The sequence below is a fragment of the Pan paniscus genome, chromosome 9, assembly GCF_029289425.2.
Source record: "Pan paniscus chromosome 9, NHGRI_mPanPan1-v2.0_pri, whole genome shotgun sequence".
Classification (NCBI taxonomy): Eukaryota; Metazoa; Chordata; class Mammalia; order Primates; family Hominidae; genus Pan; species Pan paniscus.
In genome coordinates this window covers 6,399,503-6,416,411 of record NC_073258.2, presented here as the reverse complement: position 1 = coordinate 6,416,411, position 16,909 = coordinate 6,399,503, and the positions used below count along the sequence as shown (strand labels likewise).

The following is a 16,909-nucleotide window of genomic DNA, read 5'->3' as shown; positions in this document are numbered from 1 at the left end:
CACATGTAACCCTGAAACTAAAATAAGAGTTTAAAAAATAATCAATTATTGGCCCCACTTCAGACCAATTTAACCAGACTTTCTAGGAATGGAGTCCTGGCAGTACAATGGTGCTGTTTAAAAACTCCTCTAGAGTTTCTACTGGGCATCCCAAGTTGAAATCATCAAGCTAGAAAGAAAATCATTTCCTGTAGAGGAGACAGCATTGAGTAAAGGTCTAGATCAATGGTTTCCAATTATATTAGAGTTTCCTGGGTAGCTTTTTTAAAAACACTAATGTTCAGACATTAAGGAAATCAGAATCTTTGGAGACAGGGTCCAGGTCGTGGTATTTTTTTAAGGCTTCCTAGGTGATTCTAATGTAAACCAAGATTGAGAACCACTGGCTTATATTGAGAATGGGATGAGCATTTAGGGAATATATTAGTTTCCTGTTGTTACTGTAACAAATTATCACCAGCTTGGTAGCTTAAAACAACACAAATTTATTATCATACAGTTCTGAAGGTCAAAAGTCCAAAGTAAGTTTCACTGGGCTAAAACCAAGGTGTCGGCAGGATTTGCATTCCTTTCTGGAGGACTTAGGGGAGAACCTGTTTCCTTGCCTTTAGCTGCTTCCAGAGGCTGCCCAGATTCCTTGTCTGGTGTCCTCTTCCCCCATCTTTCTTCATCTTCAGTGCCAGCAAGCACATGACTCTGACCTCCGCTTTCTTCATATTCCCAGGGAAGTAGAACATGGGCATCTTTAGGGGAAGTGGGTCATTATTCTGCCTGCTACATGAATAATAGATAAGTTTGGGTAAAACACAGTAGAACAGATGTAGAGAAAGACACAAGTATTGAAGAGATGGTCTGGGGTCACATTTTGAAAGGCCTTGGAGCTAAGCTAGAGAGTTTGTGTTTTATTTAAAGTAAATGCTGGTGACTTCAGATAACAGGCTTCAAGAACTACCACAACTGAAACAGCAGAGGCCACAGGCTACCCTGGGAAGAAACAACCTGCCTCTTCCCATGAGGCTCATTGTTTACCTCTGATGTTTGCTGATAAGTAAAGACCACTATGATAAGATCAGAGAAGACCTCTGCTTCAAGGATTGGAGAAGAGTCACCAAGCACCAAGGATGGACAGAAAATAGCGACTTGAGCCAGAAAAGGTATAACCATTCATTGGGTTTAGGATATGTCCACCATCTCTGACTGTCAGGGCCCAGAAGGACAGAGACGGGACACTCAAAGGGGATAATTGGGGAGAGTATAATGAGGGACTATTTATAAACACAGATGGGATTAAGTAAGCCAATGAGGGACAGGGCAGCACCCTGGAATTTGCACAGCAAAAAGCCAGGACCACCCCATGATCTGAGAGTCAAATGGAGAGAGTAGACACAGAAACCCAAAAAGTAGTGATAGAAAAACGTCACCCAACCAGGGATGTGATCTTCAGCAAGGAATCTGTGACCTGGCAGAGAGGGAGCCAGGGGAACCAACTCCCTGACCTCAGTGTTCTCCCAACCTCCTACTCTAGTGGGGAGTGAAATTTGGCTGAAGCCACTGAAAGCCAGCGGGCAAGGTAATGTGCTGATGCAGTCTTCCTGAAACAGGCAGACAGCAGAATGGAAAAGATAGCAAGTAGATCTGGAGGGACAAAGGAAAAATACATGGCACAGCAGGAAACATTAAAAGTTACGAAGCCTCAAATTTAATATAGACCTCTCGTATCATCCAACAGTCCTACATCTGGGTATTTACCCAAAAGAATTGAAATCAAGATACTAGAGAGATATCTGCACTCTCATGTTTATTGCAGCATTATTCACAATAGCAAGAGGTGGAAAGAACCTAAATGTCCATGAATAAATGAACAGATAAAGAAAATATGATGTATGTGCAATGTGTAAACCCCAAAAATAAAAATCTAAGCCCCCAACTGACTGAATGGAGCCCTCTCTTGACCAAGGGGATCCCAAAGAAACCTGAAAAGCTAGTTCAGGCCATGATGAGAAGTGGGGATCAGACATGCCTGGTTATACCCTTCTCCCTTTAGAGTTTAGGTACAACTGACCAGCATTCACATTAAAAGAGAGATCATAAGACTGAAAAAATAGACTCTGTAGCAAATAGACTCTACTCTTTGTAGATCCAACTCCAGACTCTGGTATAGCATCACTTGACAGATGGTAGGCCCTGAAGGAAGTCAAAGTATTTTGCCCCAAAATATATTTCCTTTGACGTATTTTGAAGTGACCTTGCAAAGCTGTCTCTTAGTGGGGAAATCTCCGTTCTGTAGAGAGTCATCTCTTCCCTTTACTAGGTATTTTCCAGAGAGCCTGACACCTTTTAAAGGCCAATAAGAGATGTATTTTGTTTGTTTGTTTGTTTGTTGGGTTTTTTTGTTTGTTTGTTTGTTTTTAGATTTTCTTTGATTTATTTTTATTTTTTATTATTATTAAACTTTAAGTTTTAGGGTACATGTGCACAATGTGCAGGTTAGTTACATATGTATACATGTGCCATGCTGGTGTGCTGCACCCATTAACTCGTCATTTAGCATTAGGTATATCTCCTAATGCTATCCCTCCCCCCTCCCCCCACCCCACAACAGTCCCCAGAGTGTGATGTCCCCCTTCCTGTGTCCATGTGTTCTCATTGTTCAATTCCCTTCTATGAGTGAGAACATGTGGTGTTTGTTTTTTTGTCCTTGCAATAGTTTACTGAGAATGATGATTTCCAGTTTCATCCATGTCCCTACAAACGACATGAACTCATCATTTTTTATGGCTGCATAGTATTCCATGGTGTATATGTGCCACATTTTCTTCATCCAGTCTATCATTATTGGACATTTGGGTTGGTTCCAAGTCTTTGCTATTGTGAATAGTGCCGCAATAAACATACGTGTGCATGTGTCTTTATAGCAGCATGATTTATAGTCCTTTGGGTATATACCCAGTAATGGGATGGCTGGGTCAAATGGCATTTTTAGTTCTAGATCCCTGAAGAATCGCCACACTGACTTCCACAATGGTTGAACTAGTTTACAGTCCCACCAACAGTGTAAAAGTGTTCCTATTTCTGCACATCCTCTCCAGCACCTGTGGTTTCCTGACTTTTTAATGATTGCCATTCTAACTGGTGTGAGATGGTATCTCATTGTGGTTTTGATTTGCATTTCTCTGATGGCCAGTGATGATGAGCATTTTTTCATGTGTCTGTTGGCTGCATAAATGTCTTCTTTTGAGAAGTGTCTGTTCATATCCTTTGCCCACTTTTTGATGGGGTTGTTTGTTTTTTTCTTGTAAATTTGTTTGAGTTCATTGTAGATTCTGGATATTAGCCCTTTGTCAGATGAGTAGGTTGCGAAAATTTTCTCCCATTTTGTAGATTGCCTCTTCACTCTGATGGTAGTTTCTTTTGCTGTGCAGAAGCTCCATCTATCCTCTCTGAGGCCTGTTACTTAGAAGCTTTATCTACATAACAAGAACTTTGGCTTCCACAACCCCCCTTAATTCAAGCATTTCTTTCTGCTGACTTCAACTCTTTAGGCAAAGCTTAACCTTTTCAACCAATTGCCAATCAGGAAATCTTTGAATCCACCTTGACCTGGCAACCCCCACACAACTGCTCCCCCGACCAATAACATCTGTCTCCCTAAAATGTATAAAACCAAGCTCAACCCAACCACCTTGGGCACATGTTCTCAGGATAAACCTCTTCAAATATTTTACAGAGTCTGTTTTTTTCTATCAAGAAGTAGAATATTCAGGCCAGGTACAGTAGCTCACGCCTATAATCCCAACACTTTGGGAGGCCAAGGTGGGTGGATCACCTGAAGTCAAGAGTTCAAGATCAGCCAGCCCAAAATGGTAAAACCCTGTCTCTACTGAAAATACAGAAATTAGCCAGACATGGTGCACACACCTATAGTCCCAGCTACTCGGGAGGCTGAAGCAAGAGAATCTCTTGCCTGTGAGGTGGAGGTTGCAGTAAGCCAAGATCTCACCACTGCACTCCAGCCTGGGTGATAGAGCAAGACTCCGTCCCAAAAAAAAAGAAAAAGAAATAGAAATAGAATATTCAGTCATTAAAAAAGAAAATCCTGTCATATGCTACAACATAGATGACACTTGAGGACACTATGCTGAGTGAAATAAGCCAGTCACAGAAAAATAAATGCTGCATGATTCCACTTACATGAAGTATCTTTTAGTCAGACTCATAGAAACAGATGGTAGAATGGTAGTTGCCAGGGACTAGGGAGAGGGGAAAATGGGGAGTTGCTTTTCAGTTGGGTATAAAGTTTTAGTTATGCAAGATGAAAAGGTTCTAGAGATATGCTACAAAATATTGTACTTTTAGTAAATAATACTTTACTGTACACTTAATTAAGAGGGTTAATCTCTTTTTTTTTTGAGATGGAGTCTCGCTCTGTCGCCAGGCTGGAGTGCAGTGGCATAATCTCGGCTCACTGCAACCTCTGCCACCTGAGTTCAAGTGATTCTCCTGCCTCAGCCTCCTGAGTAGCTGGGACTACAGGTGCATGCCACCATGCCCAGCTAATTTTTTTGTATTTTTAGTAGAGATGGGGTTTCACCATGTTGGCCAGGATGGTCTCTATCTCTTGACCTCGTGATCTGCCTGCCTCTGCCTCCCAAAGTGCTGGGATTACAGGCGTAATCCCACCTTTGGGATAACGCGGTGGGCATGAGCCACCACGCACGACCCAATCTCATGTTATTTTTTACCACAATAAAAATAAATAAATAAAAGTTACAACTTCTCTGACTAGTAACATGAAGATTTAAGGAAGTGGAATATAAAGCACATTTTTGGAGATCAGAAAGGGTGGGCTCTTCTAGGGCTCCTAAAGAAAGCTGATGTGGCAGAGGGTCCTGGGACGCTGATGCAGTCAGCCTCTCTCTATACCCACTGCTTCACCTTGTCCAGCTGTGTCCACTAAGTGCAGACTGGGAAGCCCCTGGCCCACCCTGAAGCAGGTCAAGAACTGTGTCACTCCCAGTCAGGCTTGCGTTCCTGTGAGGTCCTACAAGCCGGGTTCCACATCCACTGTGCCTTGACCAAGCCCTAAGTACCATGGAAGCAGCCCTCCCCTCCACAGCCTCATGATATAGGCCCCACACACAGGACTCAGGACCCGCTGAGACTCCCTTCTTCACTATGTGTGGTTACTGAATTCAAGACCCCCAAGTATTCCACCTTCCTTTCCAGGACCCGAGCCACTCTCTGAAATTAGCATGTCTGGCCCAGGCCCCCTCCCACTCCCTTTCCATCTCTATCTTGCCTGCTAATATATAGGAAATGATGCTAGAGAGCCAGGCATAAACCAGAGCTAAGAGGACTGTCTATTCTCTGCTAAGTAGTCGGCCTTTATTTTGGAATCAGCAGAATTCCAAAGAGGAGATTTAAGCCAGAATATACAATGCTGCCTTCTAATAAGTAGACAAAAGATAAGCAGTCTGCTAATTTTTAAAAAGAAAGAAAAAGGACCCACCAGACACATATGGTAACAATGGCCAACATTAATTATAACCAGTTTTAGATATGTAATAAAATACCATGTTTCATCCAACTAGTTAGCAGATACTTTGAAAAGTAATGTTCAATAGGTCTTCTCTCAGTTTGAGCTGAGTTTGGGTTGGGAATGAGGAGAGGGAACAGATGGACTAAGAGGCACTAAGCCAGCCAGGCTAGAAAAGATGTGACCCAGAACAGGGCAGTAACAGTGAGGTTGGAGAGAAAAAGGCATCCACAGAAATATTGGCCAGACAGGACAGAAGGCATGAGAAATCAAGCATCTCATCCCTCCATCTCCAGGACCATATAGGCAAACTTTCTAGTTTAGCCTAGAAAAGACCTAGCAAAGGGAGGAGATAACTCTCTGCAGAATGCAGATTTCCCCACTAAGAGATAGCAACAGCATCCCTAAGATAAAGCATAGAAGATCACTAAGGTAAAGAATACAGGGAATGATGAGGTTACCAAAACAGCTTGATGGCGAAAGAATAGCCTTTTCAACAAACGGACGCTGGACAACTGTATATCCACACGCAGAAGAATAAAGCTGGACCCCTTCCTCACATCATATACAAAAACTAACTCAAAATAGGTTGTAGACGTAAGAGCTAAAACTATAAAACTTTTAGAAGAAAACATGAAAGTAAATTTTTGTGACCTCAAATTAGCCAGTAGTTTTTTATATGTGACAGCAAAAGCACAAAAGAAAAAGAAAAAAATAGATAAACTGGACTTCATCAAAAGTAAAAATTTTAGTACTGCAAAGGACACCAACAAGAAAATGAAAAGATAATGCACAGAATGGCATAAAACATTTGCAAATCCTATATCCAATAAGGGTCTACTATCCAGAAAATATAACAACACTTACACCTTAACAATAAAAGGACAAATAACCCAATTGAAAAATGGCCAAAGGATTTGAATAGTTTCTCTAAAGAAGCTAAATGGCCAAAAAACATATGAAAGGATGCTCAACATCGGTAGCCATCAGAGAAATGCAAATTAAAATTATAATGAGTTATCACTTCACCACGATGGCTAAAATTAAAAAGAGACAATAACAAATGTTGGTAAGGATGTGCAGAAATGAGAACCCTCATACGCTTCTGGTGGGTATATAAAATGCTGCAGCCACATTGGAAAACAGTTTGGCAGTTTTTCAGAATGTTAAACATAGAGTTACCATGTGACCTAGAAATGTCACTGCTAGGCATATACCCAAATAATTGAAAACATATATCCATAAATATATACATCTTTTACTTGTCGATTTATAACATAGATTTAAAAATTTTTAGAGAAAGAAAACATGTCCACATAAAAACTTGTATATGAATGTTCATGGCAGCATTATTCATAACAGTAAAAAAGTGGAAACAACCCAAATGTCCATCAAATGATGAATGGATAAATAGTATGTGGTATATCCATATGATAGAATATTATTCATCTGTGACAAGGAATAAAATACTGATACATGTTACATGAATGGACCTTAAAAACATCATGCTAAATGATTCCATTCTGTTGTATGATTCTGTTTATATGAATGTCCAGAATAAGCAAACCCGTGGAGACAGAAAGTGAATTGGTGGTTTCTGAGGTTTTGGAGAAGGGGAGGCTGAGGAATGACTGCTAATGGGTTACAGTTTCTTTTGGGGGTGATGAAAATGTTCTAAAATAAGGTAAGGGTGAAGGTTGTAAAACCATGTGAGTATACTAAAAAGCACTTTAAAAGGGTAAATTTTATGGTACATGGGCTCTATCTCAATAAAGCTGTTATTTAAAAAATAAAAATAAACACTACTTCGAAAAAAAGAAAACAGGGAGAAAACATGCCATTGTGAAGACATGAATTCAGCTTGGGGCATGTATGTTTGAGGTTCCCCTGAGGCATGAGGTTCCCCTGACTGACAGGCTATTGGATACATGGCTCTGAGATGCAGGGGCAACATCTGGCCTGTAGGTAGAGACGTGTGAGTCACAGGTGCCCAGGTAAAGATGGGAGCCATGAAGAGAGTGAAGTCACCCAGAAGAATGTAGGGTGAAGGAGCAAAGAATTACAGAGAAATGATAGATAAAAATCTTTCTATTCCCCCAAACAGGACCCCTCATCACTGGCCCCCTAATATGCCCATCTCAAGGCCCTGCTCCTGCTCATGCTGTTCCTCCAGCCCACAAGGGCCTGAGGGGATGTGTTCACATTCTGGCTACCCCTGGGACCCTGCTGAGCTAAGCCAGAGCCTGGGAGAAAGCTCTGGCAAGTTCCCACAGGGAGGAATGGGATGGATTTAACTGCATTCAAGAAACCCAGGCCTGGAGCAGACTGGTCCTACTACTCTCAGTCTGTGTAAGTCCTGGTGAGTAATGAAGTAAATGCTTGGTCAAGCAGAAGGCTTGGGGGAGGCTTTCACCTTAGTAATGTAGGGGCAAAGGTGGGCACAGGGTTTGAAGGCTCCCCAAAATGTTTTCAGTACCTGTAAATTCTCTTAGTAATCATACACAGTAAGCTACTTCACATAGCAGCTTAAACTAGAAAAGTGCTTTGTATGGCATTATAGGTGGGGAGAAGGAATCTTTGCCTTCTCCTCTCGTTTCCTTCCCATATCCAATGCTGGCAGGTTTGCTTTGTAAAGTTTTCTTCTAAATGATTCTTAGATTCTCTCATTCTTGAGTCTCTGAGTTCTTGGTTCTCTGATCTTATGATCCCAGGTGGGGACCAGGGAAGAACAAAGGCTTTTTATCCCTGTGATTGTCCACCACCAAACATTTGTTGAGATCTAGGCCGTTTCTCATTTCCTTTTGACTCTATACTTGCCTGTGAAAGCCCAAGCCCTAGACTAGGGTGTCTGCCTAAGCTTTGGGTACAGGGTCCCCACTTCATACTCTGACCTTGCACCTCCAAGACAGCCTCAGAAGGGCTGTGGGGAGGGCTGCAGTCTGAGTGGGCCAGAATGGGGTTTTCAATAAGGTATTGGAATGAAGGAAAGGGGAAAGAAAACAGAAGGGCTCTCTAGATCTTGGGCAGGTGAGTAATATTAAGAAAGAACAAAGAAATTGCTCATCTCCCACTTTATTTGTATCCCCATATCATGAGAAAATAGCTTAAAACCAGAAAAGGCATAACAAGGATGTCTGAAAGAACTAAAGCCCCTTCCCTATCATGGTAAGAGATTATAAGAGAGCATCTGGCAATGCCAGTAAAATTCAAATCTCTTGCCTAGACAAAGTACTTACACTTACTGGAAGAATTTGAACATGGGTTTGGGATTTCTCTGCAGTACATTCATAAGAAATCTTTGGGAAAATCTGAAGACTGAAAAAAGGAAAGGGAAAAAGGCTAATGTCGATTACAGATTGTTCAACTTGAAGTTGGTTCCTTTCAAATATCTCTAGATATCTACATATCAGTTCCATTTTTATGCACTTGCTAAAACTGGATGAACCTAACATACTTGAACTCAGTAAAGCATTACTGGGCTTGATTTTCCCTAATACATCATTCTCTCATTCCTCTCCCAACCTACACCAGGCACAGTCAGATCTTCATCTACCATGCTCCTGAATCTCTTGATCATGGCTCACTGCAGCCACAATCTCCTGGGCTCAAGCAATCCTCCCACCTCAGCTTCCTGAGAAGCTGGGACTGTAAGTGTGCACCACGACACCCAGCTAATTTTCTTTATTATTTTCTATAGAGACAGTATCCCATTATATTGTCCAGGTTACTTTCAAACTCCTGGATCTCAAGCAATCCTACCACCTCAGATTACCAAAGTGCTAGAATTACAGACGAGAGTCACTGTGCCTGGCCCTATAGCTCTTCTTAGACCATTGCTTTGGAAAAGTGATGCTCCAAAAGGAGCACCAGAACAGCTTACTTTTTCTGCCTGTTCTCCATTCAGGTATGATCTGTGCTGCTCCTTGGACAAAATCTCAAGAAGTTTCTAATATGACTTTGTTAATTCCTTAAAAAATATTAAAAAGTCCTTGGGTCACTTTTAATTTCAAAGACCACCTCATATTAACCATTCAAATAGCCACACCCACCTAACTATAAAAGCCCCAAACACTGAAATTAGAGGTTGCCCCAACACCACCCCCACCACCTGTGCCTCCTTCAAATTGGACGCCGAGGGTGGGAAATGGGAGTTAGTCAGATTTGTCCCTTAATCTTCTCCCTATCTTTTCTTTCTCTCCCTAGTTTACAACTGATGGCTTTTCACCTCACCACGTCACAGGAATGGAGAATAGCTCAAGAGTAGACATGACCTCAACTGACCTGGCATTGGTCCTTCCTGGACTTGGTAGATGTTAAAAGCAGATAGTATTTTGGGATGCATTTGTTGAGTATACTGTTACATGCTGTATTTTGACCATTGATTGTCATTACTAGCCTACTCAGTAGAATGCAGACTCACTCAGGGAACACAAATGTTACTTATTGTTGTATCCATGCATCCAGCATATGGCCTAGCACAAAGTAGGTGCTCAGTAAAGATGTGAAGAAAAAAATAAAGGAATGAGTAACTGTATAAAAATGAGAAAGCAAAATGGACACAAGAGCTACGTTGTGTTGTAAAAATCTCACACTATTTGTGAAGGACTTAATAGTACTTATAGATAGACTGTGGTAAGTTAAAGATATGTACTATAAACCCTAAAGCAACCAAGAGGAAATAAGACAACAAAGAGGAACAACTAATAAACCAACAAAGGAGAGTAAATGAAATCACAAAAAGAAGATCCAAAGAAGGCATAAAAAAATAGAAAAAGAGGAGCTTTTTTAGTCCTATTTCCAAATTCCAGAGGACAAACTGGATGCCTCCCTGGAGGAGCCAGCCCCTGCCTCTGTGGTTCCCAGTTTTTCACAGCTGAGTACACACCGCACTCTCTGCCCTAATTTCTGAACCACCCAGAAGTAAATTCACCAACCACAGCTTGCATGCACACACACACACACACACACACAGACCCTAAATCAGATCCATGTCTTGACCACTGGGCTCTCCTATTGTCACCCCAGAGCTCTTTCCTGACTTTGGGTACCCCCTAAGTGTCCATTTAACCTTCAAATTGCAAGAGCCCCTTCCCTCAGCTTAGCCCCAGGTCATCCTAGTCAGTGATATCCAGATTATGCCTGTTTATGCCCCTGGGATGGGACCCGTTCTGAAACCTCACTTGCTCTTCCTGAGCCTCTAATGGCTCATCTGTAAAAGAGGGGAAATCCCTTAGCAGAAGTGATTGCTCTGTGAAAAATGCCAAGAGCCATAGAGAAAAAAATGTTAGTACAGGGCCTGGCACAGTGGCTCACACCTGTAATCCCAGCACTTTGGGAGGCTGAGGCAGGTGGATCACTTCAGGTCAGGAGTTCAAGACCAGCCTGGCCAACAGGATGAAACCCTGTCTTTACTAAAAATACAAAAATTAGCTGGGTATGGTGGCAGGCACCTGTAATCCCAGCCACTTGGGAGGCTGAGGCAGGAGAATTGCTTGAATCCAAGAGGTGGAGGTTGCAGTGAGCCGAGATCAAGATTGCACCACTGCACTCCAGCCTAGGCAACAGAGTGAGACTCTGTCTCAAAAAAAAAAAAAAAAAAAAAAATTTGGACACTGTCATCTCCACCCAGCCCTCTCCTGGGGTCCTCTGTGAGGGAAAGATGGGTTCTTCTGGGTTTCTCCTTGTTTCCTCCTTTTGAGTGCCCTTTGGAATGACTACCCTCTGGGAATCTCCTCAGGCTTCTCCCCTGGAGCCACAGGTCTAATTTTCCATCCCTCATAAATCAGCCTCATGGTGCCTTGGAGTTGGGCACTGACCTGACCTCCAGCCTTAGCTCTTCAGAGGCGAAACCAAAGACACAGCAGGCTGCAACCCAACTGGAGACTACTGCAGGCTGCCATGGTGAGGCAACAATAAATTTATGGGGGATTTGGAGAGAGGTAAACCTGAGATTGGAGCTGAACTCCACCTTTTACCATTGACATACCTAAGTCACTAAGTCATATCCCAGCCCTACCATTTAAAGGTATACCTATGATACTTTAAGAACATTAGTTAACCTCTCTAAATCTCAGTGTCTTCAGCTATAAACTGGGTTAATAAATAGTATTATGCATGCAGCCCTCTATATCCATGGGTCTGACATCTGTAGGTTCAACCAACTGCAGATCAAAAATAGTCGAAAAGAAATTTAAAAATCAAGAATACAACAATAAAAAAATACAAAATTTAAAATACAGTATAAGAGCTGGGCGCGGTGGCTCACGCCTGTAATCCCAGCACTTTGGGAGGCCAAGGTGGGCGGATCACAAGGTCAGGAGATCGAGACCATCCTGGCTAACACAGTGAAAACCCGTCTCTACTAAAAATACAAAAAATTAGCTGGGCGTGCTGGCAGGCGCCTGTAGTCCCAGCTACTCGGGAGGCTGAGGCAGGAGAATGGCAAGAACCCAGGAGGCGGAGCTTGCAGTGAGCCGAGATTGCACCACTGCACTCCAGCCTGGGCGACAGAGTGAGACTCCGTCTCAAAAAAAAAAAAAAAAAAAGGTATAACAACTATTTACATAGCATTTACATTGTACTAGGTGTTACAAGTAATCTGGAAACAATTTAAAGTATATGGGAGGATGTGCATAGATTATATGTAAACTCTATGTAATTTTTAAACTTTTTTAGTGACACAGATAATTGTACATATTTGTGGGGTACATGGTGATGTTTTGATACATACAATGGAGAGTGATTAGATAAGAGTAATTAGAATATCCATCATCTCAAATACATCATTTCTTTGTCCTGAGAACATTTACTATCCTAGCTATTTGAAACCATGTATTGTTCACTGTAGTCATCCTACAGTGTATAGAACACTAGAACTTATTCCTACTATCTTGCTGTCATGTTGTATCTTGAGTAAATCCCTCCCTATCCTTCCTTTCCCCCTACCTTCCCCAGCCTCAAGTCCTCTGCGCTTTTACTTCTACAAGACCAAGACCAACAATTTTTTAGCTTGTGCATAGAACATGCAGTATTTAACTTCCTGTTCTTGGCTTATTTTACTTAACATGTCCTCCACTTCCACTTATATTGCTGTGAATGACAAGACTGCATTCCTTTTTATGGCTGAATAATATTCCATTGTGTACATGTGCCATTCATCTGTTGTTAGACACCTAGGTTGATTCCATATTTTGGCTATTGTGAATAGTGCTGCAATAAACATGGTAAAATAGATGTCTCTTCAATATATTGATTTCGTTTCCTTTAGATAAACGCTCAGTAGTGGATTACTGGATCATATAGTAGCTCTAGTTGTAGTTTTTTGGGTTTGTTTTTTGCTTGTTTTTAGAGATAGGATCTCACTCTGTCACCCAATGCTGGAGAGCAGTGGCATGATCATAGCTCACTGTAGCCTTGACCTCCTGGGCTCAAGCAATCTTCCTGCCTCAGCCTCCTGAGTAGTCAGGATGACAGGTGCACACCACCAGGTCCAGATAATTTTTTTACTTTTTGTAGAGATGGGGTCTTGCTATGTTGCCCAAGCTGGTCTCGAACTCCCGGATTCAAGTGATCCTCCCACCTCAGCCTCCCAAAGTGCCTGGGATTACAGGCATAAGTCACTGCACCTAGCTATATTTGTAGTTTTCTGAGGAACTTCCATACTGTTCTCCATAGTGGCTTATTAATAGTTTATTGTATTATTAATAGTTTACAGTCCCAACAACAGTATATATGAGTTCCCTTTTCTTTGCATCCTCTGCAGCATTTTTTTTTTTTGTCTTTCTGATAATAGCCATCCTAACTGGGGTGAGAGCCTACCTCATTGTGGTTTTGATTTGTATTTCCCTAATGATTAGGGATGGTGAGCATTTTTTCATATACTTATTGCCCTTTTATCTCTTCTTTTGAGAAATTTCTGTTCAGATCATTTGCTCATTTTTAATCAATTGTTTTTTGGGGGGGTTGCTATTGAAATATTTGAGTTCCTTATATATTCTGGATATTAATCCTCTGTCAGATAAATAGCTAGCAAATATTTTCTCCCATTCTGTAGGTTGTCTTTTCACGCTGTTGATTATTTCCTTTGCTGTACAGAAGCTTTTTAATTTGATATAATCCCATTTGCTTATTTTTCTTTTGTTGCCTGTGCTTTTGAGGTTATTCATAAAGTCTTTTCCCAGACCAATGTCTAAATCATTTCCCTGATCTATATTTTTTCCAGTAGTTTTATAGTTTTGGGTCCTACATTTAGGTCTTTAATCTATCTTGACTTGATTTTTGTATAGGATGAGAGGTAGGGCATCTAGTTTCATTCTTCTGCATATGGATATCCAGTTTTCCCAGCACCATTTTATATAAGGGACTTGAGCATCTGCAGATTTTGATATCCACAGCAGGTCCTGGAACTAATCTCCCGCAGATACAAAGGGACAGCTAAAGTTGTCTCTTAGGGTTTCTGCAAGTATTAAAGAGATATCACATGGAAAACACTTGGAACCATGTCTGGCAGGTAGCAAGTACTGAATAAATGCTAACTCTTCATATTGCTGCTGAGATTCAGAATGCTTGAAGTGACCAGGCGCAGTGGCTCATGCCTGGGAGACTGAGGCAAGAGGGCTGCTTGAGCCCAGGAGTTCAAAAACAGCCTGGGCAAAATAGCAAGACCCTACCTCTTAAAAAAAAAAAAAAAAAAAAAGCTTGAAGACTGTTGAATGCTGCCTTGTTTGTGGAGTATCAGGTATGTAGAACAGTCCTGGCCCCTGGCCAAAGCTTTGAAACAACTGCTGTAAGATCCTAATTAAATGTTCGGCCTCCTACTGTCTTCTTCCTGTTCCTCACGCACCTACTCAACAAGCAATTCTCAAGCCTGTCCTGCGCCCCTATGGTGACTCTGTGCTTGGAGCTCCAGTGAGCCCACCAGAAGCATGCTATTATCCCTGCCCTCCTGGAACCTACATTCTGAAAGGAAAGCAAACTCATCATCCATGACACTGAGGACAAGGCCAGGCAGGAGGCACCACAGCCAATCTATGAGGACTTAGGAAGGAAGCAGTCTCTGCAGCCTGTTTCTTGTGATCCAGGAAGACCAGAATTCTTCCTCAGCAACTTCCATCTCTCCTCGCCACAGTGTGTCCCAAGCACACAAGTGATGCCATCATTCCCGGCTGGTTCTTCTCTCCCTGTTAAGCCCCACTTGGGCTTTCCCAGACTCCTTGGATCAAAGATTCTTCTAATACTTTCTCTTCCTCTGAATCAAGAGTCTTCTTTTAACCTTTCTTGTTTTGTCTCTGGCTGTCACTCTTTTTCCCCTGTGTATACTACACCTACTTCTCCTCCTAATCTTTTACTGAGCAAATATCTGGAACATTACAAGTAAACAAGTATCTTGTAAGTTTACATTTACATTTCACACACATAAGGCCAAGAGCTCCCTGAGGACAAAGATTGTTACCTACAAAGATTGTAGGTAACTGTGTAGTTCCTACAACACCTGGCTTGGTACTTATCTGTGCCCCAAAGGAATACATACATGAAGAAGTGGGCTTTTATCACAAATTCCTCAGTGTCTACAACAGAAAAAGTCTTTTTAAAATTGACCATTTTGTTCTAACAGTCTCTGATCCCCACTCTTGGTGCCAGCCCAGGGCCAAAGCTAATGGGTGAGGATGGAAATACAAGCACCTTCAACATCTCCTGCACCAAGTTCTTCCTGGTGGGTTTCCCTGGACTTCGAGAGTGGTGGCCCCTTCTGGTCCTGCCTCTTGTCTTCCTCTTTGTGACCATCATCTCTGCCAATGCCCTGGTCATCCACACAGTGGTTGCCCGGCAAAATCTGCATCAGCCTACGTGTATGCTCATCACTGTGCTCCTGGCTGTCAATATTCGTGCTGCCACAGCCGTGATGCCTAAAATGCTGGAGGGCTTTGTATATTATGCTAACCCCATATCGCTGCATGGCCGCCTGGCCTAGGTGTTCTTTATCTACTTCACCCTCCTCCTGGACTACAACTTCCTCTGGCCATGGCCCTGGACTGCTACGTGGCCATCTGCCACCCACTCTGCTATTCTGACCTGATGACCTCCCAGCTGCTGGGACTGCTGGCCATTCTTGCCTTGACACAGAGCCTGGGAGTGGCAGTGCCCTTGGTAGTGCTAACTGCAAAAGCCCGATTCTGCCGGACAGTAGTGATTCGACACTTCACCTGTGAGTGCATTGCACTGCTGAGCATAGCTTGTGGAGACCTGACCTTCAACAACTGGCTGGGGCTGGCTATGTGGTTGGTCACTGTAACCTCTGATATGGCCCTGCTGGGGACCTCCTACAGCCACATCATCTATGCTGCCTTCCGGATCTCTTCTTGGGGAGCCCAAGCCAAGGCCTTACACATGTGTGGCTCCCACCTACTGGTCATCCTCTCCATCTACGTCTCTGGTCTTTCCACTTCCATCACCTTCTGAGTAGCCAAGACTGTGTCCCAGAATGTCCAGAATCTACTCAGTGCCATATACTTGCTGCTTCCAGGAGCCTTGAATCCTGTCATTTATGGGGTGAGGACTAGGGAGATCCAGCAACATGTAGAAAAGATGCTCTGTGAAAAGGAAACAGCCCAGAAGGCTGGGGAGAAGCCAAAGAGGCTGCAGAACATGAGACTGGAAACCGCCAGGGTGAGGGACTTTACTAACTTCGGAAGTTGGGGCTATGATCTCTGAGAAGAGATAAGCAGGCAGTACTCAGGGACAGGCTCAAATTTCCTCAGCAGATTATGGGCTCAACAGCAGGTTCCCTGTTGGTCAACTGTTGCTTGTTAAATTCTTAGAATGCTCTTTGTTTTCACCCCCAGTAATAAAATTGCATTTACCTATTTATCCTTCTTGGTTTATTTTCTCTGTCCTCCTCCCAACTCCTGAGGAAGTCCCAACTAATATCTGGATGTATGGGGCTTCACTAAGGTAGTCTTATAGAGCAAGTCATACAGACCACAACCTGCCCTGTCTGAACAACACCCAGTCTGAAACAAATAAACAGGCGGGCACTTCCCTGGAGCCCAGTCTCTCCCAAACATAGCCTAAGCTTGACATGAAGTTTATTCTGACCTAATACACAGGTCATCCTTGAGGCTTCCAGTCTAATCCAGGTAGCAGGCTGGGTTCTAGAGTCCAGTCAGTCCCAAACACAAGTGAGGTCCTTTCCTGAGATCCCCAAGCTGTACAGGCACATAGGTCAGGTTTACCCTGCGATGTCCAGTCTAGCCCACACAAACAGGTCAGCTCCTGCCCAAGGGTCCCCAGTCTGACACACACCCAGACCAGATCTTCTTCGGGGTCCCAGTCTGACCCAAAAACCACAGTAGACCCTACCCTGGGAAACCCAAA

The 16,909-nt window shown here is 42.7% G+C and overlaps 1 pseudogene; it reads left to right on the top strand.

Annotated features, from left to right (window-relative positions):
• The first annotated feature begins 15,191 nt into the window (after positions 1-15,191).
• On the top strand, positions 15,192-16,246 carry LOC100992213 (olfactory receptor 52B2-like; annotated as a pseudogene).
• The last annotated feature ends 663 nt before the right edge of the window (positions 16,247-16,909 follow it).